This window comes from Rhinatrema bivittatum, chromosome 14, assembly GCF_901001135.1.
Source record: "Rhinatrema bivittatum chromosome 14, aRhiBiv1.1, whole genome shotgun sequence".
In the NCBI taxonomy this organism is placed as follows: Eukaryota; Metazoa; Chordata; class Amphibia; order Gymnophiona; family Rhinatrematidae; genus Rhinatrema; species Rhinatrema bivittatum.
The window spans coordinates 81,162,944-81,186,516 of NC_042628.1; the positions used below are offsets into that span (position 1 = coordinate 81,162,944).

The window sequence follows — 23,573 nt, forward strand, 5'->3', positions numbered from 1 at the left end:
GCTCAGTAATCTTGCCTTTAAGGGGAAGTTTTTGTTTGGCGAGGATCTGGAGCTACTAATAAAGCATGTGGGGGAGTCGAAAAGGCTTGGGTTACCAGAAGGTAAGCCGAAAGGGGGGGGAGAAAGATTTTCTGTCTCGGTCTAGATTTTGTGATGTGAGGAGAGATATTGCTTCAACAGGGGATCTTTCTCCTCTCAAAAGCAAGGTCAGGGAAGCAGCAGTTATTTCGGGGACTGCGTTAAATCTGCCAAGATAATTCTGGTTCAAGGGGTCGGAGGCAGCAAGGCCTCACAATGAAGCGAGGTTGGTCTACTCTTCTCAAGAAGCAGTTTGGAGAGCCTTTTTTCTTTTTTTTTTATACAAGGAGTGGACCAAGGTCACTTTGGAGCAATGGCTGCTGGCGGTGAGAGACGGCTGTGCTTTAGATTTTGCTCAACCAGTCCAGGAAGGTTTCATGAATTCCTCTTTCATGTTGTGAGTAAATAAAGACACCGTGTGGGCCACACTAGAGAGTTTAAGATGCCTGGAGGCAAATAGGCCAGTTCCTCCGGAGGAACGGGAGAAGGGCAGATATTCAATCTATTCATGGTGCCAAAGAAGGAAGACACTTTCCATCCCATTTTGGATTTGAAGAAGGACAGACAATGCGATGCTCCAAGTACCTCATTTTTTAATAGAAACATTGAAGTTTCTCAATAACCGAATAACCTCATTCGGTATTGCTTCTTGTTTTTCGACTGTTAACTATAGTTACTGTTCCATGTAAAGGCCTTTGCCATTAGTTCTAAGTTAATTGTAAACCGATACGATGTGCAAATGGTTGTCGGTATATAAAAATGCCAATAAATAATAAATATAATAAGTAAGGTGGTAGCAGTAGCAGTTTGCAAAGAGGAATTTCTATCATCATATGCTTTTCATCTTACAATTTGTAGTATAAGATTTAATCAGTTAACATTTCATATCCTCAAGTTTTTCTCAATTTTATATTTTAATTTGCTTTGTTTGAAAATGTGTTTTAATCCTGTAATTACTCATTGACTTAACTAGTTGTTCTTTGCTAACCTCTTTGACATTCTCTTCAGATGTAACTAGCTTTGTTATTCTATTTAGCAATTGTTCATTTGTAAAGCACCGTTGCTAAATTTTATGTTAATTGTAAACCGATATGATGTTACTAAATAAATGTCGGTATATAAAAGCTGCAAATTAAATAAATATCACTAGATCTGACAGAGAGGTACCTGCATATTGCTATCAGGCCAGTACATCAGAAGTTTCTCCCTTTGGGGTGGAAAACTGCTTCTCGGGCTTTCACCAAGGTGATGGGTGGTGGTAGCCCATGGCCCTTCATGGGGAAGGTGGTCCTGGTACACCCCTAAATGGATGATTGGCTCATCAGGACAAAGTCAGAAGACATGTATCATCCATCAATGCAGAGTGTGATACAGTGGTTGCAGTCTCTGGCTGGGTGGTAAACCTAGGGAAGATCAGCCTAATTCCCTCCCATCCCTGAGTAATCTGGATGAGCGGTTCGATGCCATTTGGGCAAAGTGTTTGCCCACGGTGGAGAAGGTGGACGAAGTTGCAGGCTCAGGTCAGTCGTCTGTTGCAGCTTTCCATACTCAAAGTGTGGGATTATTTGCAGGTCCTGGGCTTGATGGCTTCTGCGCTGGATTTAGTTCTGTGGGCATTTGCACAGATGAGACCCCTCCAGAAGGCTCATGTCTTGCTAGAATCTGCTATCAGAAGAATTATGACATCCACTGCTGCTTTGGGGAATCGCCAGGACCAGTCTTTCCTGGTGACTTTCTCAGGCCAATTTAGAACGAGGAGTGGAGTTGAAGATTCCGGATTGGATAGGTGGTGACCACTGACGCCAGCCTGATGGTTCAGGGTGGCAGTCTGTCAAGGGCAGTCTGCATAAGTCGGCAGTTGTCCATAGAAGCATTATGGTCTATCAGTAGTCTGGAGACAAGGGCAGGTCGCAAGGAGTTGGTCTCCTTTCTTCTATGAGTGCAGAGTCATTCCATTTGAGTCTTGGCACACAATGTGGCTATAGTGGCATATATCAATTGGCAAGGCAGAGCCAAGAGTCACATGGTAGCACAAGAGACTCAGCAAATGTTTGCTTGGGCAGAAAGACACCTGGCAGGCAATAGTAGCTTCCATGTAGCCTGGGCAGACTCTGTCAGCAGCAGTTAGACCTGGGAGAATGGGAAGTGTCAGTGGGAGCTCATACAGGCCAGGTGGGGAGCTCCTCATTTGGACCTGATGGTGGCAAGAATGAATGCCAAGGTGAGCAGGATTTTCAGCCACAGATGAGAGTTCAGCTCAGAGGGCAGAGATGCACTGGTTCTTCCATGGCTGTTGAGAGTTCAGTTGTATGTCTTTCCCCCGTGGCTTCTGATAGGCTGAATGCTAAGACAAACAGAGAGGCACCAGGAAGGCTGATAGTGGCACCAGGATGGCCATGTTGACCCTGGTTTGCGGACTTGCTAAATCTTGCTGTCGACAATCCTCTGGTTGGGTCATTTTCAGGGGTTGCCCCAGCAGGGACCAATCTTTTCAGATCAAGCAGATCACTTTTGTCTCGTGGCCTGCATTTTGAAAGGAAGTGGTTTGCGATTGAAAGGGTACTCAGAAGCTACCTTACCGCTAGCCAGATGACTGTCCACTTCCTTAGCTTATGTCAGGGTGTGGAAGGTATTTGAGATCTGGTGCATGGGAGGAAGGGCTTGATCCAACGTGAATGTCAGTGCCTCACATTTTGGTTTTGTTTCTGCAGAAGGGTCTAGTGAAGGGCTGGCATATAATTCTATTCGTCTTCAAGTGGCCAGCTTTAAGATGCTTTCAAGGTAAGTTGGATGGAGTGTCCCCGGTGGCCCATCTTGGACTGAGATAGGATTGACTCTACCTGCAGGGAGGAGCCCTTGCAGGTTCCCATTGGCAGGGCGGGCCCCAGGCAAGGCAGAGACCCCTTAGGACCTTCACCTATACCAGCCCTTGTTCTCCCTTGGGTTGAGCCGTTGGTGCTGATGCTGGCAGGACTTAGTTGGGGTCACTGCTGGTGACAGGTCCGTGGTTTGCTAGAGTTGTAGGCAGGCAGTAGTCAGTCATATCAGAGATCCAGGCAATGGTCAGAGGCAGGCAGAGGTCAAGCATGTCCAAGCTGAGTTCAAACCAGGTATCTGTCCAAAGGAAGAAAAGGGGGACAGATAGGCAGGGCAAGCAGGCAAGACAGGAACAAAGGGATGAAGGTGAAGACAAAACTGCTGGCAAGAAACTGAAGACAGCTGGATAAGGCTGGAAGGAAGACAAGACACTAGGAAGCAACATGTACTACGAAGTATAGCGAGACCTGTTGCTGAAGCAAGCTGCTTCCTGGGAGCTGCACTTTTATAGGGTTATGCGGGTGATGTCATCACTAGGCGCTGTGGGAACTTGACCGCCGAGGGTCCCTTTACATTTTTGAAGATGCGCGTGCGTGCCTAGAGGGAGGTGCGAGAGCCATGTCCCACTGCAGTATCTTGCCGTGAGATAGAGCGGTGTCCTGCTGTGCGGGCTGACTGACGCCATTCACCACACTAAGGAGAGAGAATGCCAGGGGAGGCAAGTGTGGCGATCGCATGGGTAGTCTCATGGACTCCCGAACACCGACATTTGCGGAACGTTAAACATTTACAACCTCTGAATAGGATGGGTGTAACCCTCTTGGAATTTCAATTGGTGCTTAAGGTTCTTTGTGGTTTAGCTTATGAGCCGATGCGGATGACATCTCTGAAGTATCTCACCCTGAACGTGGTGTTTCCGGATGGCTATCTGTTCAGTCAGGTCAGATTTCAGAGCTTCAAGCCTTGTCGGGTTAGGCACCCTTTCTTCAAGTTTCGCAGGATGGGGTTTCATAATGAACTGTACTGTCATTTTTTGCGGAAAGTCGTTTCATCATTCCTTCTGAATCAGACAGTCAAGCTTCCTGCTTTCCAGCATCTTGATGCGGTGACTCCCCATGCCAGAGAGCTACATTTATTGGATGTCCATAGGGCTTTTACTTAGGAATCTCAAAATTACCAATGGATTTCGGAGTTCTGATCACCTTTTCATGTTTAGTAGAGCAAGAAGAAAGGATCCAAAGCTACAAAAGCTACAAATGCACAGTGGCTGAAAGAAGCTATCATATTGGCGTACATTTGCAAGAGAAGGGCGATTTCCTGAGTGCAGGAAGCTTCCTGGGTGGAGAGTCAGTTGGTTTGCTCCACAAGAGATCTGCCGTGTTGTGACATTATCGAATAGATGAGCTGACGAGGCGATGTTTGGGAAGGGTTGTGTTGCATGCCAGTCTTCAGGTACCCACCCAGTTTAGGGACGCTTGGGTACATCCCACTAATCTGGACGGATCTGTGGTACTCTCCAGGAACAAAAGTTAGCAGGTAAGAACCAATTTTCCTAAAGTGGCAGTGCATGCTTACTGTGTCCCTACTGCCACTAATCTGACTGCCAAGGGAGACGAGAGAAGAGGGGAAAAGGAAGATAACGACAGGATCATGTCCTCTATTCTGGGGATGCAGCAGAGGCCATCTTTGCAACAGAAACGGGCAGAAATTACAGTTTTACTTGTAACTAAAGTATCAGATTTTGCTGATGGGTGTCTGGGAATAATTAGTCTTCCATAGTGTTAGAGTTTTGTAATTTGCCATATTAAATCCCCTGTAACTTGCTCCAGCTATGGAACTGGGAAAACAAGCCTAGGCCCCTGCTTAATCTCTCCTCATAGCCCCAGGCCTGTGGTATTGGGCTACTAATGGCTCCCAGGCAAAGCCAAAGCTGCAGCTTCTTTGTCCCTGGGCTTCCGAAACCTCTCCCTTCTGGCCCTCCTCATTGCAGTGACCCCCCGAAACTTCCTCTTTCTGGGCTCTAGGCTACCATGGGGTCAGCAGAGGGCAATGGTAGGCCAGAGGGTCAGAGCTGAAGTGATAAGAAGAGAATGGGAAGGTTGGAATGAGAAGCAGAGAAGGCAGGAGAGAAGGGAGGAGAGAAGGCAGAAGAGAAGGTGCTCTGGAGAAAGGGAGAGAGGAAGGGAGGAGAGAAGGCAGGAGAGAAGGGAGGAGAGAAGGCAGGAGAGAAGGTGCTCTGGAGAAAGGGAGAGAGGAAGGGAGGAGAGAAGGTGCTCTGGAGAAAGGGAGAGAGAAGGCAGGAGAGAAGGGAGGAGAGAAGGCAGGAGAGAAGGTGCTCTGGAGAAAGGGAGAGAGGAAGGGAGGAGAGAAGGAAGGAGAGAAGGTGCTCTGGAGAAAGGGAGAGAGGAAGGCAGGAGAGAAGGGAGGAGAGAAGGCAGGAGAGAAGTGAGAAGAGAAGGTGCTTGGAGAAAGGGAGAGAGGAGCCCAAGGAAGTGGGTAAGAGACAAAAGAAAAGGGGAGAGCAGAAAGGATTCGGGAGAAATAAAAGGGAAGTGAACGAAAAGAGAAAGCAAATGAAAAGAACAAAAGAAAGTCAGAGGTCAGAGGGGTATGCAAGCTACAGGGGGGGGGGGGGTGGGGGGACTCATTTTGAGTAAATGAAAGATTTAAAATTGGAAAGATGTTTAAACATAAAAAGCGATCGTTCCCTATTTATCCCGTTCTACCCCACTCAATCCTGTTCCCTCGCAGTCGCCTCTTTTCCAAGTTAATCTGTTTCATCTTCCCCTTTTTAAATTCTTGTCGCCCTTCTCTGTCAGGACGGGGTGACCAGACAGACAGACACACAGGTTACACCAGGGATTGTGATACCAGACAGACGTACACACAGGTTACACCAGGAATTGTGATACCAGACAGACGTACAGACAAGTTACACCAGGGATTGTGATACCAGACAGACGTACAGACAAGTTACACCAGGGATTGTGATACCAGACAGACAGACGCACAGGTTACACCAGGGATTGTGATACCAGACAGACAGACACACAGGTTACACCAGGGATTGTGATACCAGACAGACGTACAGACAAGTTACACCAGGGATTGTGATACCAGACATACAGACACACAGGTTACACCAGGGATTGTGATACCAGACAGACAGACACACAGGTTACACCAGGGATTGTGATACCAGACAGACAGACACACAGGTTACACCAGGGATTGTGATACCAGACAGACGTACACACAAGTTACACCAGGGATTGTGATACCAGACAGACATACAGACAGGTTACACCGGGGATTGTGATACCAGACAGACGTACACACAGGTTACACCGGGGATTGTGATACCAGACAGACGTACACACAGGTTACACCGGGGATTGTGATACCAGACAGAGAGACACACAGGTTACACCGGGGATTGTGATACCAGACAGACATACAGACAGGTTACACCAGGGATTGTGATACCAGACAGACAGACACACAGGTTACACCAGGGATTGTGATACCAGACAGACAGACACACAGGTTACACCGGGGATTGTGATACCAGACAGACGTACACACAGGTTACACCGGGGATTGTGATACCAGACAGACATACAGACAGGTTACACCAGGGATTGTGTTACTTTCACTTCTGCTTTCCAAATAATTCCCAGCATTCCATTTCCTTTTTGCGCTGCTGCTGCACACGAGCTATAGATTTCAGCGGATTCTCTAAAATGACCCCCCCAAGAGCCCAGCATGGATCAGAAAATAAAACCCATCCCCATCCTTGTTCTTCCTCCCCCAACATGTCCTGAAGATCTGGTGTGGAGAGGGGTTAGAGCAGCCCAGGTTCAAATCCTCATTATCTGGGGCAGGTCACGTCACCCTCCATTGCCTTACATACAAAGTTAGGTAACCCCACCCTGTCCGTCTGTCCTGCTTGGGGGTTGGGGGCTGGATTTAATCCTGGGAAGCTCTGACAGGTTTCCCTTTCCCCTCGGGTCAGGATCCTTTGTCGATGGGGGTAAAATTCTACTCTCATGGCCCAGGCTGGTGGTGATGGTGGCCTTTATTTATTTATTTATTTATACACTTTTGTATACCGGTGTTTGGAAGCAGGACCATCACATCGGTTTACATCAAAAACATGAGAAATACGTTTATAAAGATATAGATATTGTGTTTTCTTTTGTGTTGCCTTGGGAGAGAGCACGCGTCTTCACGGTGGGTGCAGTAGGTGCAAAAGAAATAGTCTGGCGTCACCGACTTAGAGTCCAAAAATAGTCTTTGCTGTTGAAATCACTGATGGATTGTGGCACAATTAACAAACTACAGCAGCACAGAATTCTCAGGTGTGGTCCTTTTTACAATCTCTTTCTTCCTTCTGTGCAGGAAAATCTTAAACTAAGAGAGGGAATTTCTACTCTGCAAGAGTTCCAGCAGGGCAAGGAATCCCTTCCAAACTGCTGAAAATGTGATTGTCCTGTCTCTGTATTCTCTCTGCCCAGGGCTGAGGACTCCTGTGTGTGCTGTCCTCCAACTTCTCAATTACTCACAGCTCATCCTTCTCTTAGACATTTGGTGCTTGGAGGGATCCAGCTGGAACCGCAGCTCCAATGTCATTTGGATGGGTAGGAACTCAATTACTCACAGCTCATCTTTCTCTTAGACTTTTGGTGCTTGGAGGGATCCAGCTGGAACCGCAGCTCCAATGTCATTTGGATGGGTAGGAACTCAATTACTCACAGCTCATCCTTCTCTTAGACGTTTGGTGCTTGGAGGGATCCAGCTGGAACCGCAGCTCCAATGTCATTTGGATGGGTAGGAACTCAATTACTCACAGCTCATCCTTCTCTTAGACGTTTGGTGCTTGGAGGGATCCAGCTGGAACCCGCAGCTCCAATGTCATTTGGATGGGTAGGAACTCAATTACTCACAGCTCATCCTTCTCTTAGACGTTTGGTGCTTGGAGGGATCCAGCTGGAACAGCAGCTCCAATGTCATTTGGATGGGTAGGAACTCAATTACTCACAGCTCATCCTTCTCTTAGACGTTGGTGCTTGGAGGGATCCAGCTGGAACAGCAGCTCCAATGTCATTTGGATGGGTAGGAACTCAATTACTCACAGCTCATCCTTCTCTTAGACGTTTGGTGCTTGGAGGGATCCAGCTGGAACCGCAGCTCCCATGTCATTTGGATGGGTAGGAAGGGGGCAGCTGAATCCGTTCTCCCAGATCTTTTCTAAGCGGTTTCTTCTTCCCAGAAATGAAGGACCGAGCATTGGGACACCTCATGGAGGGTGAAGAGGGGCAGCCTTCCCTAGCCCGTGCGGCCCTCAAAACAGGGCGTCAGACTTCCTACAAATTAGTCTCTCAAAATCCAGAATATTCCCTGCATGGAAACCTTACCCACCAGGGAGGGGATAGAAAAGGAAGGTCCCTGACCCAGCTCTTAGCCTATCAGCAGGGTTTGCTGAAGTTTTCTCAGCCAAGGCAAAAGCTCCTGCACACCTGCACTAACTTAAAAAACCAACTCACACTGCCCCCAGAGCTGCTATAAAACCTTTCCCAGGGGGACGGCCTGAAAGGGAGGGGCTGTATTTGAATGCCACCTCCACCCCCTATAACTCGCCTGCCCTGCACTGATCCAGCTGACACAGTAAAGCCCAGGAGTTAATGGTAGCGAGACCGTAGGGTCCACCACACTTACATTATCAGCCTTCTGGGTAGAGGGAAATAAGTAAAGTATCTGCATGTAATCTGCCTCAGAGATGTAATGTATCTCAAACTGATCATAGGGCAGTCTTCAAAAGCCATTTACCTAGGTCATTAAGCTGTGGAAGAGTCCTGTGGGGATCAACATTCACTTATGGGAAAAACCAGGAGGGCTGAGAGCCAGGGTAAGGCACTGGGAGGCAGGAACACAGTTTAGAAGAGACAAAATACCCTCAGCAAGAGCAGGTGCAGATCTCTGTGGGGATGGGTTCCCTAGGCAGCTCTGAAAGTGAAAGCACATGAACACTTTGCCTTGGAGAATGGGAAAAAGTGTCCATGAACTCTGCAGCCACCTGCAGACCTCCGCCATGCACCCTGCAGCCTCATAAGCTTTCTTTGCCTGGGAAAGGTTGCTCGCCTCGTACCTATCGCAGCGAGGCTCTTTTCTACCCACGGTGGATGATGCACCAATGGATCTTCAAAGGGAAACTCAGCTTGCATGCCAGACCTGCAACAAAGTCCGGCCCTGAATTCTGAACCTCGGCCAGGTGACTGGACATCATTCCTAGAACAGACTCCAGGACTGAGCGGCTGGAGATGGGGTGAGCTAGGGTTCCAGCTGCAGGAGCCTGGGCCCTGTATTCGTCCTGAGGGAAGTCCACTTTCCTGCAGAATCCAGGCCACACCGCCGCTCTCGCAGGCAGAATCGTGGCGATAATTAATATTTGCTGCGCAGGCCTTGCTGGACGAGGCAGAGCACGATCCCCGTAAGCAGGAGTCTGCCCAAATATAATACCTGGGGTGGGCAGGGAGGCTGTCACCGGGGGGAAGCGAGTGCACTGTAGGAGGGAGAATATGACCACAGCTACCACTGTAAGAGGGGCACTTTCAGTTCAGGGTCGGCTGGGCAAGGGGGGGGGGGGGGGTTTACAATGGTCTGCTTAGGATGCTACAGACCCTATCTGAGAGAAAATGTGAAGGCTCTTTGTTTTCTAAACTATTATTTAAATGAAAACACTGGATTGCACTGTAATGCAGAGTGGTATTTTGAGAAATGTGCAGAATGTTTAATTTTCTGGTCAGAATTTTCTTTCGTGTGTGCAGAATTCCCCCAGCAGTACTGTATGCACATGAGATAAAATATGTGCAGAATGTTTCATTTTTTGGTCAGAATTTTCTTTCGTGTGTGCAGAATTCCCCAGCAGTACTGTATGCACATGAGATAAAATATGTGCAGAATGTTTCATTTTTGGTCAGAATTTTCTTTCGTGTGTGCAGAATTCCCCCAGCAGTACTGTATGCACATGAGATAAAATATGTGCAGAATGTTTAATTTTCTGGTCAGAATTTTCTTTCGTGTGTGCAGAATTCCCCCAGCAGTACTGTATGCACATGAGATAAAATATGTGCAGAATGTTTCATTTTTTGGTCAGAATTTTCTTTCGTGTGTGCAGAATTCCCCAGCAGTACTGTATGCACATGAGATAAAATATGTGCAGAATGTTTCATTTTTTGGTCAGAATTTTCTTTCGTGTGTGCAGAATTCCCCCAGCAGTACTGTATGCACATGCGATAAAATATGTGCAGAATGTTTCATTTTCTGGTCAGAATTTTCTTTCGTGTGTGCAGAATTCCCCCAGCAGTACTGTATGCACATGAGATAAAATATGTGCAGAATGTTTCATTTTTTGGTCAGAATTTTCTTTCGTGTGTGCAGAATTCCCCAGCAGTACTGTATGCACATGCGATAAAATATGTGCAGAATGTTTAATTTTTTGGTCAGAATTTTCTTTTTGGTGTGTGCAGAATTCCCCAGCAGTACTGTATGCACATGCGATAAAATATGTGCAGAATGTTTAATTTTTTGGTCAGAATTTTCTTTTTGGTGTGTGCAGAATTCCCCAGCAGTACTGTATGCACATGAGATAAAATATGTGCAGAATGTTTAATTTTTTGGTCAGAATTTTCTTTCGTGTGTTCAGAATTCCCCAGCAGTACTGTATGCACATGCGATAAAATATGTGCAGAATGTTTAATTTTTTGGTCAGAATTTTCTTTCGTGTGTGCAGAATTCCCCAGCAGTACTGTATGCACATGAGATAAAATATGTGCAGAATGTTTAATTTTTTGGTCAGAATTTTCTTTCGTGTGTGCAGAATTCCCCCAGCAGTACTGTATGCACATGAGATAAAATATGTGCAGAATGTTTAATTTTTTGGTCAGAATTTTCTTTTTGGTGTGTGCAGAATTCCCCAGCAGTTCTGTATGTACATGAGATAAAATATGTGCAGAATGTTTAATTTTTTTGTTTTTGTGTGTGCAGAATTCCCCCAGCAGTTCTGTATGTACATGAGATAAAATATGTGCAGAATGTTTCATTTTCTGGTCAGAATTTTCTTTTTGGTGTGTGCAGAATTCCCCCAGCAGTACTGTATGCACATGAGATAAAATATGTGCAGAATGTTTCATTTTTTGGTCAGAATTTTCTTTCGTGTGTGCAGAATTCCCCAGCAGTACTGTATGCACATGCGATAAAATATGTGCAGAATGTTTAATTTTTTGGTCAGAATTTTCTTTTTGGTGTGTGCAGAATTCCCCAGCAGTACTGTATGCACATGAGATAAAATATGTGCATAATGTTTAATTTGTTGGTCAGAATTTTCTTTTTGGTGTGTGCAGAATTCCCCAGCAGTACTGTATGCACATGAGATAAAATATGTGCAGAATGTTTAATTTTTTGGTCAGAATTTTCTTTCGTGTGTGCAGAATTCCCCAGCAGTACTGTATGCACATGAGATAAAATATGTGCAGAATGTTTAATTTTTTGGTCAGAATTTTCTTTCGTGTGTGCAGAATTCCCCCAGCAGTACTGTATGCACATGAGATAAAATATGTGCAAAATGTTTAATTTTTTGGTCAGAATTTTCTTTCGTGTGTGCAGAATTCCCCAGCAGTTCTGTATGCACATGAGATAAAATATGTGCAGAATGTTTAATTTTTTGGTCAGAATTTTCTTTTGTGTGTGCAGAATTCCCCCAGCAGTTCTGTATGCACATGAGATAAAATATGTGCAGAATGTTTAATTTTTTGGTCAGAATTTTCTTTTGAATGTGCTGAATTCCCCAGCAGTACTGTATGCACATGAGATAAAATATGTGCATAATGTTTAATTTTTTGGTCAGAATTTTCTTTTTGGTGTGTGCAGAATTCCCCAGCAGTTCTGTATGCACATGAGATAAAATATGTGCAGAATGTTTAATTTTTTTGTTTTTGTGTGTGCAGAATTCCCCCAGCAGTTCTGTATGCACATGAGATAAAATATGTGCAGAATGTTTAATTTTTTGGTCAGAATTTTCTTTTGAATGTGCTGAATTCCCCAGCAGTACTGTATGCACATGAGATAAAATATGTGCATAATGTTTAATTTTTGGTCAGAATTTTCTTTTTGGTGTGTGCAGAATTCCCCAGCAGTTCTGTATGCACATGAGATAAAATATGTGCAGAATGTTTAATTTTTTTGTTTTTGTGTGTGCAGAATTCCCCCAGCAGTTCTGTATGCACATGAGTTAAAATATGTGCAGAATGTTTAATTTTTTGGTCAGAATTTTCTTTTGAATGTGCTGAATTCCCCAGCAGTACTGTATGCACATGAGATAAAATATGTGCATAATGTTTAATTTTTTGGTCAGAATTTTCTTTTTGGTGTGTGCAGAATTCCCCAGCAGTTCTGTATGCACATGAGATAAGGCTCTGTAATCTCAGCTGCTGTTTGATTTGTCTCCTATTGGATTGCACTGTAAACAGAAACCTGCTCTCTGAGCCAGCCTCCTTGATCTCCTCTGATAGAGAGCTGGCTTTCTCTGGCTAAGCTACCACTCTACCTCTGTCTCCTCCTCCTCTTCTCACCCACTGTCTCCTGCTCCCTCCCTCTCTCCTCCTCCTCCTATCTCTCTTCCTAAATGTCTGCCCCCTTTCTCTATCTCACTTTAAATCCCTGGGTCTGACCTTAAGAAAGGCACTTTATCTTTTTTTGGCCTGTTTACTCAGCATATATCTCATAATAAAACACATTTGCTCCGCCTTCCTTGCAACTCCTTCTGTATTTCAGTCCAGACACCTTCCACCCCAGAAAGAGCTAAATGAACTTAAGAAAATGCCATACTGGGTCAGACCGAGGGTCCATGAAGCCCAGCATCCTGTTTCCAACAGTGGCCAGTCCAGGTTACAAGTACCTTTCAAGTACCCAAATATTAAGTAGATCCCATGTTACTGATGCCAGTAATAGCAGTGGTTATTCCCTAAGTCAACTTGATTAATAGTTTATGGACTTCTGCGGGAACTTGTCCAACATTTTTTAAACAACTGACAACCCTACGGGGAAATAAAATGATAAATACCAAACTCTGGTGCCCAGTACTGTATTTATAGATGATAACCATTTTCTGGGTTATAACTCAAATTCTGCACCAGTACCAGTTTTACTTTACGTAGTGTGAAATCATGCTTGCTTATTTTTTATTTTTATGCAGTTAAAATCTTTAATGTGTCTGAATTAATCCGTTTTCAAAATCCCAGAGCTCCCCCAATGTGGGCTTACTTAGAACTTCATCACGTCTAAGTATATTGCACTTATCTTTATTTATTTTATTTATATATTTTTTATACTGACGTTCGTTTGCACATCTCATCGGTTTACAGTGAAACAAGTGGAAAATGAAAGGAAATTACATCTTAAAACCTTTTAAAACTTCCCAATATTTCAGTGCAGCTGAGTTACAGTTCGGTTATAGAGGTATAGCTGGAGCTTCGTGGTAGGCAGTGAATAGGAACAAGTAACAGTAATTCTAACAAATATAGAATAATAATAGTGGTGAGTAAAACCAAAAACTTTATACAAGGGCTTTAGTGGCGGTACTAGAGCTTGTGGGCTTGGATGTCGGTGTGTGCGGGTGTCGTGAGAAGGCTTGTTTAAACAGACAGGTTTTCCATTTCTTTTTGAAGTTTTGTGTGTTTGGCTCTATCTTGTAGACTACTGAGGGCAGTCGTAATTCTTGATGGCAACTTCTTAGTTCAAATTATACCTCTGAATAATAGCTCATGCCCGCCCGACCCTGACAGTGTTTCGACGCTTGGCATCTGCTTCAGGGGCTGGAGAACTGGGTACAAACAAAAGCGAGCACAATCAATGCTTTCTGCCAAACACCAAAAGAAAGATGATAATTTTATTTGACTTTATTGCTGCTTTATCTTCCTCTTTTAACCTGTCTTTCTGTCGGACGGCGTTAGTCCAAATCATGTTGATATTAAATGATTTCTGCCCAATCACTTTTTCGCAGAACTGGAAGCTGCCCACTTTGCTAAATTGCATAGGCTTATATCATTCTTTTCTTAAACACTTTTTCAATTGCGATCAAGATCCATGCAACCAAGAATAATACTTTTCAAATATTAAAGCGCTCAAAGAGAGAACTGCACCATACCTGAACAGACGCCAACATCACATACCTTCAACGTCTGAATATGGCCTTCTGAATATGGCCAGATGCCATGTGGATCTTGCACTGTTTGTTCCCATGTTTTAGCTTTAAAGGTTTTTCATCAACCTAATCTTATGCGGTCTTATATCCTTCCAGGGTTGTTTACATGTATCTCCAGTGGAGTTATTTACGCGATAGTTTGCCCTTGTCAGCTCATTTATATTGGACAGACTGTGAGAGCAGTTAAATTACGCATTGGGTAACATAGGAGTAGAATCAGGCCTCATGTTGAGAATGCACCTTTGGTGCAGCATTGGACCGAGCTGCATCATTCTCTTGAGGATTTGAAATTTTTTGTTATTAAAAAGATTTCTCTTGAATCTGGAGGGGATTTATCATCAATTTTAAGGCGGGTTGAACAACGCTTCATTTTTAATTGGAATACTGTGAGTCCCCATGGTCTTAATGGCCCGATAGAATGGTCAGCTTTTATGAAATAAATTAAGAGCTGGCAGCTTGCCGTTAATTTATCTGGTTTGATGTATGTTTAGATCGGATTTTTTCCTCATTGGTAATTAGTTTGTAATTGAACAATTGGAGCTTTGGTGACTATATAAGGAGTGATCGTTATCTGGGAGTATAGGAAGGAAGTTTGATCGTCACTTCCGGACGTTGAAGGTATGTGATGTTGGCGTCTGTTCAGGTATGGTGCAGTTCTCTCTTTGAGCGCTTTAACATTTGAAAAGTATTATTCTTGGTTGCAGTTTGCTACCAGTTGATGAAGATTCATGAACATTGATGAAGGTGATACACAGTTAAAGTTTTGGACAAGCATGTATTTGGAAGAAATCAGTGGTAGTGCTATAAGACGGGAGTTGTTTGGTAAGAATTCAGATAAAGGTTGTAAGCATTACCTTTGGCACGAATATTGGGGTTAGTATATTGTTTTTGGTTATTTATAGGTATGTGAAAGTTTCCCCTGAGGAAGCCTGCTAGACGGGTGAAACGGAGATCTTCGTTAAGGTGATACACAGTTAAAGTTTTGGACAAGCATCTATTTGGAAGAAATCAGTGGTAGTGCTATAAGACGGGAGTTGTTTGGTATGTGAAAGTTTCCCCTGAGGAAGCCTGCTAGACGGGTGAAACGGAGATCTTCGTTGGGATCTATTTTGAACGGGGATTGATTCTGAGTAAAACAACATTGTGGCGGTGGATAATGGAGCAGAACATAATGCAGAACGGAGTTAATTATGATAGTGGCTGAAGGAGAACAGCGTGGTGTTGAAAAAAAGTTTTGATTAACATTAAGACATCATGATAGCCACCAGTTGAGAATTTAAATGAAAATAAAAGTGTTGTGATCTGTTGTAAATTTAAGTATAAATAAGAGTGCAATATATTTATAAAGAAAGTATATAAGAAGAACTTTTCCAGGCATATGAGATATATATATATGCTGTTAATATTCCTGCCTATATGTTACTTACATTTTTTGTTTTTAATGTATGAATGAGGGTGAATGATGATTGGTTAGTTAGTAATATGTGTCTAGTTAGGATGTATTATTCTTAATAAAACATTTTTCATGTTCATATATATATATTGTGGGTTGTGTTAATATTAAGGTTCTCTTTGTTTGTGGGGTTACATTGAATATTGGAGATCTGATTTATATTGTTGCCCTTAGTATTGTATTATGTTATTAAGGAGGCTTGATTGAGCTTTGTAACTCTTTTTCTCTGAGTGGAATCTCCCGTGCTTGCATGAAAAATAATTTTCAGTTGTGTATAGTGTTTGAATGTTATGACAGATTTGTGATGCCCTTTATTGGATAATACAATAATCCATTAAAAGTTGTACATGAATGTGATGTGGGCATAGTCTCAGTGTTGCGATCCCCCCTGTTGCTGCGCTACAGGAGGTCTCTTACCTTCCTCCAGAGGCCGCTCTGAAGCCTGGGCCTCGCCTACGTTCCATCCGGGACTTGCTCCAGGGCCTGAGAGGCCTAGCTGTCTGTGCCTGTGGCTTGCATGCCTCATCTATTGTGGGTGGGGAGGAGGCGGGCCCCCTAAAGAAACAGGGAGAAACAGACAACTAAAGAAAGGGAAGGAGAATCCATTGCACCCCAGCGCCCCCCTTGCCGAGGGCGCCGGAGACTACCAGCATGGGACAAAGGAAGGGAAGGTAGGAGGGGTGACAAAACAAGAGGCCACTAGGACACACGTGGCCGAAAAAGCAAGCAGGAGGCTGGAAGCAGGAAGCAGCAGTAGCTGGAACCAGCAGGCAGCAGCAGCAGCAGGGCTCAGGAGTAGCAACAGGGCTGGAGGCCCAGGAGACTCAAAGGCACAGGGCTGGAGGCCCAAGAGAGACAGCACTACAGGGCTGGAGCCCAAGAGAGACAAGCACTACAGGGCTGGAGGCCCAGCAGACACAGCTCCAGGGCCTGAGAGGCCTAGCTGTGCCTGTGGCTTGCATGCCTCAGCGTTTGGACTTCCTGTCTGGCGACGCCCTTCCCTAGGGGCTGGCCCGCAGCTCTCCACCTGACTTATAGGACCAGCGGTGGGGGTCCTGGCAAGCTCCTCCCAGGGAGTTGCCTTCTACCTCCAGTATTTAAGGACTTTCTGTTCACTTGCAAAGGGCCTTTGGATCAGGCCCTACAGTTGTCTGTATCCTTGCTGATCCAGGTCTTCCGTGATCACTTTTGCTTTGATGGATCCCGGTCCAGTGTCTCTGCCTAGATGTTTGTTCCTGTGCCTGCCACAGCCGTAAGGACTTCGGATGTGAGTATCCCAGCATCGGAGTTCCTGTTCGCCTGGAGTTTCCCCGCGCCCTCCTTCTCAGCGTGGTCCGCGACCAGCCTTCCTGGGCTGTGTAGGGCGCGTCTGGGACAGGGTGGTCCGCGACTCAGTCCCACGGGTGGGCTGAGTAGGGCGCCCTGATGGACAGTGCCATGTTTCCGTCCAGCCTTGTCTACAGTGTCTGCTTCTCAGCCCTTGCCCGGATGTCTACCTGTCTCTGCCTTGACCTACGTCCTCGTCTGGTTCCTGAGCCTTCTGTCCTGTTGGGCCCTGGAGTGGCCAACAGGAGGGATTCGTCCCACGGCTCTTGAGCTTCTGCCAGCCGAGGGGGCTTCGGATGTGAGTATCCCAGCATCGGAGTTCCTGCTCGCCTGGATCCTCCCTGTGTCTCGCTTCAGCCCTTGACCTGATGTCTCCGTCTTGCTTCAGCCTGCTTCTGCCCTGTCTGATGTCTTCTGTTTAAGGACTTCTGTCTGCCCTCGCCTCTGTCCGGCCTGCTGCCCATTGCCGTTCCCTGCGGCAGGTCCGAAAGGGCCGGAACAGTCGGAGGACCGTTCATTAGTCAACTTCCCCGTGTTGGCTACCATGGGCATGCAGGTCCGGCTGAGGGTCGGACTCCCTGCTTCTGTTCCTGCCTGCCTGGCTCACCATGCCTGCTCAGCTCACCTCCCACGGTGTGGCCTTGGGCTCCTCCTTGAGTCCTGCCGTGGCCCAAGGGCTCACCACCCTCTTACGACGACCGCGCCCGCGCGCGCTCGTAACAGAATCCGAAGGCCATGAGCTCGGTGAGCTGTGCTCGTGATGGACTTGTCTAGTTCCAGGATTTTTTCTTTTGTCTGCTTTCGTCTCACGACCTGCTGGAGGCGCCTGCGCTCCTCCTGATGTTGCTGTGGTTTCTGCCCGCCCTCCCCCCCTCTTGTTCTTGCTCTTGCTTCTGCTGTGGGTGCTTGTTTGTGCTGTGTGCTGCGTGGGTGCTTGTTTGTGCTGTGTGCGCTGCGTGGGTGCTTGTTTTGTGCTGGGTGCGCTGTGTGGTTGCTTGTCTGTGCTGTTGGCCCTGTGTTGCTTGTCTGTGCTGTTTTCCCTGTGTTGCTTGTTTGTGCTGTTTTCCCGCTTGTTGTTTCCTGCTTGTGGGCTCCCATCCTCCTCGTTCCCGCGTTTTCTTCCCCGCTTCCTGTCTCTCGCTCTTCACTCTCTGTTCCCTTGCTCGCTGCTCTCTCTCTCTCTGTTCCCTTGCTCTCCGCTCCCTCGCTCCCCGTTCCCTTGCTCCCTCTTTTGTTTTTGTGTGTGTCGGTCGCGCGGTCTCCGTTCGCTCGGTCGCTGCTCGCGCGGGTCTCCGTTCGCTCGGTCGCTGCTCGCGCGGTCTCCGTTCGTTTCGGTCCGCTGCTCCCGCGGTCCTCCGTTCGTTTCGGTCGCTGCCTCCCTCGGTCTCGTGTTCGTCTGGTCCCGTGTTTCCTTGGTTTTGTTTGCTCCCGGTCTCGTGTTCTTGGTCTCTCATCGTTTGCTTGCTTGCTTGTGGTGTGTGTTGCTTGCTTGCTTGTGGTGTGTGGTTGTTGTTTGCTTGTGGTGTGTGGTTGTTGTTTGCTTGCTTGGCTTTTGTTTTTGGTCCCTCAGAGGGGGGGGGGTTCTTTGAAGGGGGGGGTACTGTTGCGATCCCTCCTGCTGCTGCGCTACAGGAGGTCTCTTACCTTCCTCCGGAGGCCGCTCTGAAGCCTGGGCCTCGCCTTGTGTTCCATCCGGGACTTGCTCAGGGCCTGAGAGGCCTAGCTGTGCCTGTGGCTTGCCTTGCCAGCGTTTGGACTTCCTGTTGGCGACGCCCTTCCCTAGGGGCTGGCCCGCAGCTCTCTACCCCAGTTGTAGGACCAGTGGTGGGCGGTCCTGGCAAGCTCCTCCCAGGGAGTTGCCTTCTACCCCCAGTATTTAAGGACTTTCTGTTCACTTGCAAAGGGCCTTCGGATCAGGCCCTACAGTTGTCTGTATCCTTGCTGATCCAGGTCTTCCGTGATCATCATATGCTTTGATGGATCCCTGTCCAGTGTCTCTGCCTAGATGTTTGTTCCTGTGCCTGCCACAGCCGTAAGGACTTCGGATGTGAGTATCCCAGCATCGGAGTTCCTGTTCGCCTGGGTCTTCCCCGCACCCTCCTTCTCAGCGTGGTCCACGACCAGCCTTCCTGGGCTGTGTAGGGCGCGTCTGGGACAGGGTGGTCCGCGACTCAGTCCCACGGGTGGGCTGAGTAGGGCGCCCTGATGGACAGTGCCATGTTTCCGTCCAGCCTTGTCTACAGTGTCTGCTTCAGCCCTTGCCCGGATGTCTTCCTGTCTCTGCCTTGACCTACGTCCTCGTCTGGTTCCTGAGCCTTCTGTCCTGTTGGGCCCTGGAGTGGCCAACAGGAGGGATTCGTCCCACGGGCTCTTGAGCTTCTGCCAGCCGAGGGGGCTTCGGATGTGAGTATCCCAGCATCGGAGTTCCTGCTCGCCTGGCCTTTCCTGTGTCTCGCTTCAGCCCTTGTCCTGATGTCTCCGTCTTGCTTCAGCCTGCTTCTGCCCTGTCTGATGTCTTCTGTTTAAGGACTCTGTCTGCCCTCGCCTCTGTCCGGCCTGCTGCCCATTGCCGTTCCCTGCGGCAGGTCCGAAAGGGCCGGGAACAGTCGGAGGACCGTTCATTAGTCAACTTCCCCGTGTTGGCTACCATGGGCATGCAGGTCCGGCTGAGGGCCGGACTCCCTGCTTCTGTTCCTGCCTGCCTGGCTCACCATGCCTGCTCAGCTCACCTCCCACGGTGTGGCTTGGGGCTCCTCCTTGAGTCCTGCCGTGGCCCAAGGGCTCACCACCACCCGCCCGAGACGACCGCGCCCGCGCGCGCTCGCAACACTCAGAGTCTCTGTGGGGCTGATTTCTATAGTTAGAGTGAGTAATTTCACGTTGTGTCTTAGGATATTTAGGAGGCGAGGGTCCTGTGTACATTGCCAGAATCTTCCCTGGGGTTCTTAGCTCTAGCATAGTGTCATGAGTTTAGCACCGGTCTCAATCAACCATGTGGGGGATCTCGCCCCTGTTTACCCAAAGCAAAACCTGCCATCTCTTTGTGGTAACTCTCCTAATGTTTTACCTCTGTTTCCCAAAACCATTCCACTTCTTAATAATGACTCCAAAACAGGCCCGAATTCAATTCCCCCAAATTCTCCTTGTTCATTAACAGCTGACATTCAAGCACAGCAGCTACAGTCTGAAACGGGGATTAGAAAGGCATAAGAGAGACAGCGCAGCCTCTACATTTCCAAGTGCAGTTCAAGGTCCCGCTTATCATGGGCTGGTGTACGCAGATTAAAAGGATTCCCTGCCAGAGTTTCCAGTCTGCAGTTCTAATTATATAGCTTGCAACACAAGTTACAGACAATGACAGCATGCATGTCACACTTAAATGTTCAAGGTTTTTTAAACACCATAGGTCCCTAAAAGTGTGAAGGACAGAATTTATCAAGCATGCTTCAAAAGTGTTGAACTTTAAGCTTTGTCCTGCACCAGATTTCAATTACCCCAATATTTACTGGGTAAATGTAACATCAGGACTTGCTAGAGACATAAAGTTCCTGGATGTAATAAATGATTGCTTCATGGAACAATTAGTTCAGGAACCAACAAGAGAGGGAGCTATTTTAGATTTAATTCTTAGTGGAACACAGGATTTGGTGAGAGAGGTAACGGTGGTGGGGCCACTTGGCAATAGTGATCATAATATGATCAAATTTAAACTAATAACTGGAAGGGGGACAATAAGTAAATCTGCAGCTCTAACACTAAATTTTAAAAAGGGAAACTTTGATAAAATGAGGAGAATAGAAAAAAACTGAAAGGTGCAACTGCAAAGGTTTAAAGTGTACAACAGGCATGGACATTATTTAAAAAGAAGTGCAGTCCAGATGTACTGCATGCATTAAGAAAGGTGGAAAGAAGGCAAAACGATTACAGGCATAGTTAAAAGATGAAGTGAAAGAGGCTATTTTAGCAAAAAAACATTCTTCAAAAATTGGAAAAAGGATCCATCTGAAGAAAATAGGAAAAAGCATAAGCATTGTCAAGTTAAGAGTAAAACATTGATAAGGCAGGCAAAGAGAGAATTTGAAATGAAGTTGGTCGTAGAGGCAAAAACTCATAATAAAAACTTTAAAAAATATATCCGAAGCAAGAATCCTGTGAGGGAGTCGGTTGGACCATTAGATGACCGAGGGGTTGAAGGGGCTCTTAGGGAAGATAAGGCCATTGCAGAAAGACTAAATGAATTCTTTGCATCTCTGTTTACTAATGAGGATGTTGGGGAGATACAAGTTCCGGAAATTGTTTTCAAGGGTATTGAGTCAGATGAACTGAACCAAATCACTGTAAACCTGAAAGATGTAGTAGGTCAGCTTGACAAACTAGAGTAGCAAATCACCTGGACAGGATGGTATGCACCCCAGGGTTCTGAAGGAACTTAAACATGAAATTTCAGATCTATTTGTTAAAATTTATAATCTAAAAATCATCCATTGTAACTGGAGGGTGGCCAATGTAACTCAATATTTAAAAAGGGCTCCAGGGGAGATCCTGGAAACTATAGACCAGTGAGCCTGACTTCAGTTCTGGGAAAAATAGTGGAAATTAGCAACAGTAACATGGAATAGACTTAGTTTTTGGGTACTTGTCAGGTTCTTATGGCCTGGATTGGCCACTGTTGGAAACAGGATGCTGGGCTTGATGGACCCTTGGTCTGACCCAGTATGGCATGTTCTTATGTTCAAAATCACAGAGCTTATAGAAAGACATGGTTTAATGGAACATAGCATGGATTTACCCAAGGGAAGTCTTGCTCACAAATCTGCTTCATTTTTTTGAAAGGGTTAATAAACTTGGATAAAGGGGAACCGGTAGATGTAGTATATTTGGATTTTCAGAAGGCATTTGACAAAGTCCCTCATGAGAGGCTTCTAAGAAAACTAAAAAGTCATGGGATAGGTGGCGATGTCCTTTCGTAGATTGCAAACTGGCTAAAAGACGGGAAACAGAGAGTAGGATTAAATGGACAATTTTCTCAGTGGAAGGGAGTGGACAGTGGAGTGCCTCAGGGATCTGTACTTGGACCGGTGCTTTTCAATATATTTATAAATGATCTGGAAAGAAATACGATGAGTGAGATAATCAAATTTGCAGATGATACAAAATTATTCAGAGTAGTTAAATCACAAGTGGATTGTGATATATTACAGGAGGATCTTGCAAGACTGAAAGATTGGGCATCCAAATGGCAGATGAAATTTAATGTGGATAAGTTCAAGGTGATGCATATAGGGAAAAATAACCCTTGCTGTAGTTACACAATGTTAGGTTTATAGTTTATTAGTTTTCTATACCGCCGCATTGGCGTTAGCCTTTGCAGCGGTTTACAACTTACACACAAAGAGAAAATACAATAAATAAGTCCAATAAAAGGTTCCATATTAGGAGCTACCACCCAGGAAAAAGATCTAGGTGTCATAGTGGATAACACATTGAAATCGTCGGCTCAGTGTGCTGCGGCAGTCAAAAAAGCAAACAGAATGTTGGGAATTATTAGAAAGGGAATGGTGAATAAAACGGAAAATGTCATAATGCCTCTGTATCGCTCCATGGTGAGACCGCACCTTGAATACTGGGTACAATTCTGGTCACTATGAGAGCAGTCCCCATTGGATGGTGTATGCCCTTGGGCCCATGGCACGATCCCACCCCAAGGGTAGGTGTAGCGTGGGCCCAACTCTGTAACAAGTTTAGAATCTGCTACTATTTGATGTCGGGCAGGTTTCAGTTTTAGATAATTTCTGAAACCACAACACATTCCATTTAGAAGGCAGAAGATATAAAGATTATGGGCTTATAATGTGAGCGCAAGTTGCCGAACAATACAGCAGTGAATGATACCATTGCAAAGTTGCCGTGACATCGGCAAATTTTTCAAACCGGACCTTCTAAAGTATAAGACTTTCAGTATTATTTCCCAATGGGAATGTGTAAACTTGTGGAGAATATAAATCTTGATACGCACCATTTTCCGATGGGAATGTGAGAAAAATCTGTGGCGAACACAAATTGTCATAAAAAGACTCTCATAGAAACGAGTCTGAAACAATTACATTTTTATTTCAATTTAAAATAAGAGACAGTATGTGGTTGAGCTTACTGGTTGGAAAAATTAGAGGTCATATAGACCCTTTTTTTACCAGTTCTGAGGTCTTTGACTCTGTATTATAAAAATTGACAAAAAACCAAAAAATGTATATAAAAATTTATATGAATTCTGAATAAAGTACAATTTTAACAGTGTCAAAAATAAAGGCAACTTATGATCGCTGCATGACATATGAAACCGTGACATGCTGAATAACCTCTCAAAGAGGACGGCCATTCCAGCACCCTGAAAGGGTGAATGGTTCCTTCCCTCCTTCACTAACCTGCATTATACTAAGTCTATTGGAAATACCCAGGGCTTCTTGGTAATGGAAGTGGTGTGTCTGTTACCGCAGTGATCCCAGGAATAGAAGAAATGTTATTCTAACGCCCCCGCACCTCTAGACTGAAGCGCTTCTGGCTGAACGTCCTGCAGCTAGTTCCTAAGCCCTTTGTAGAAGTTCTTCTGCCTGGACGTCCTGTGACTGCACTGATGACGTC

The 23,573-nt window shown here is 45.8% G+C and overlaps 1 protein-coding gene across 2 annotated transcripts in view; it reads left to right on the plus strand.

The window, feature by feature from the left end:
• Window positions 1–23,573, plus strand: part of GRAMD1A (GRAM domain containing 1A) — a 279,381-nt gene that overhangs the window by 19,000 nt on the left and 236,808 nt on the right. The gene's annotated exons all lie outside the window — the stretch shown is intronic.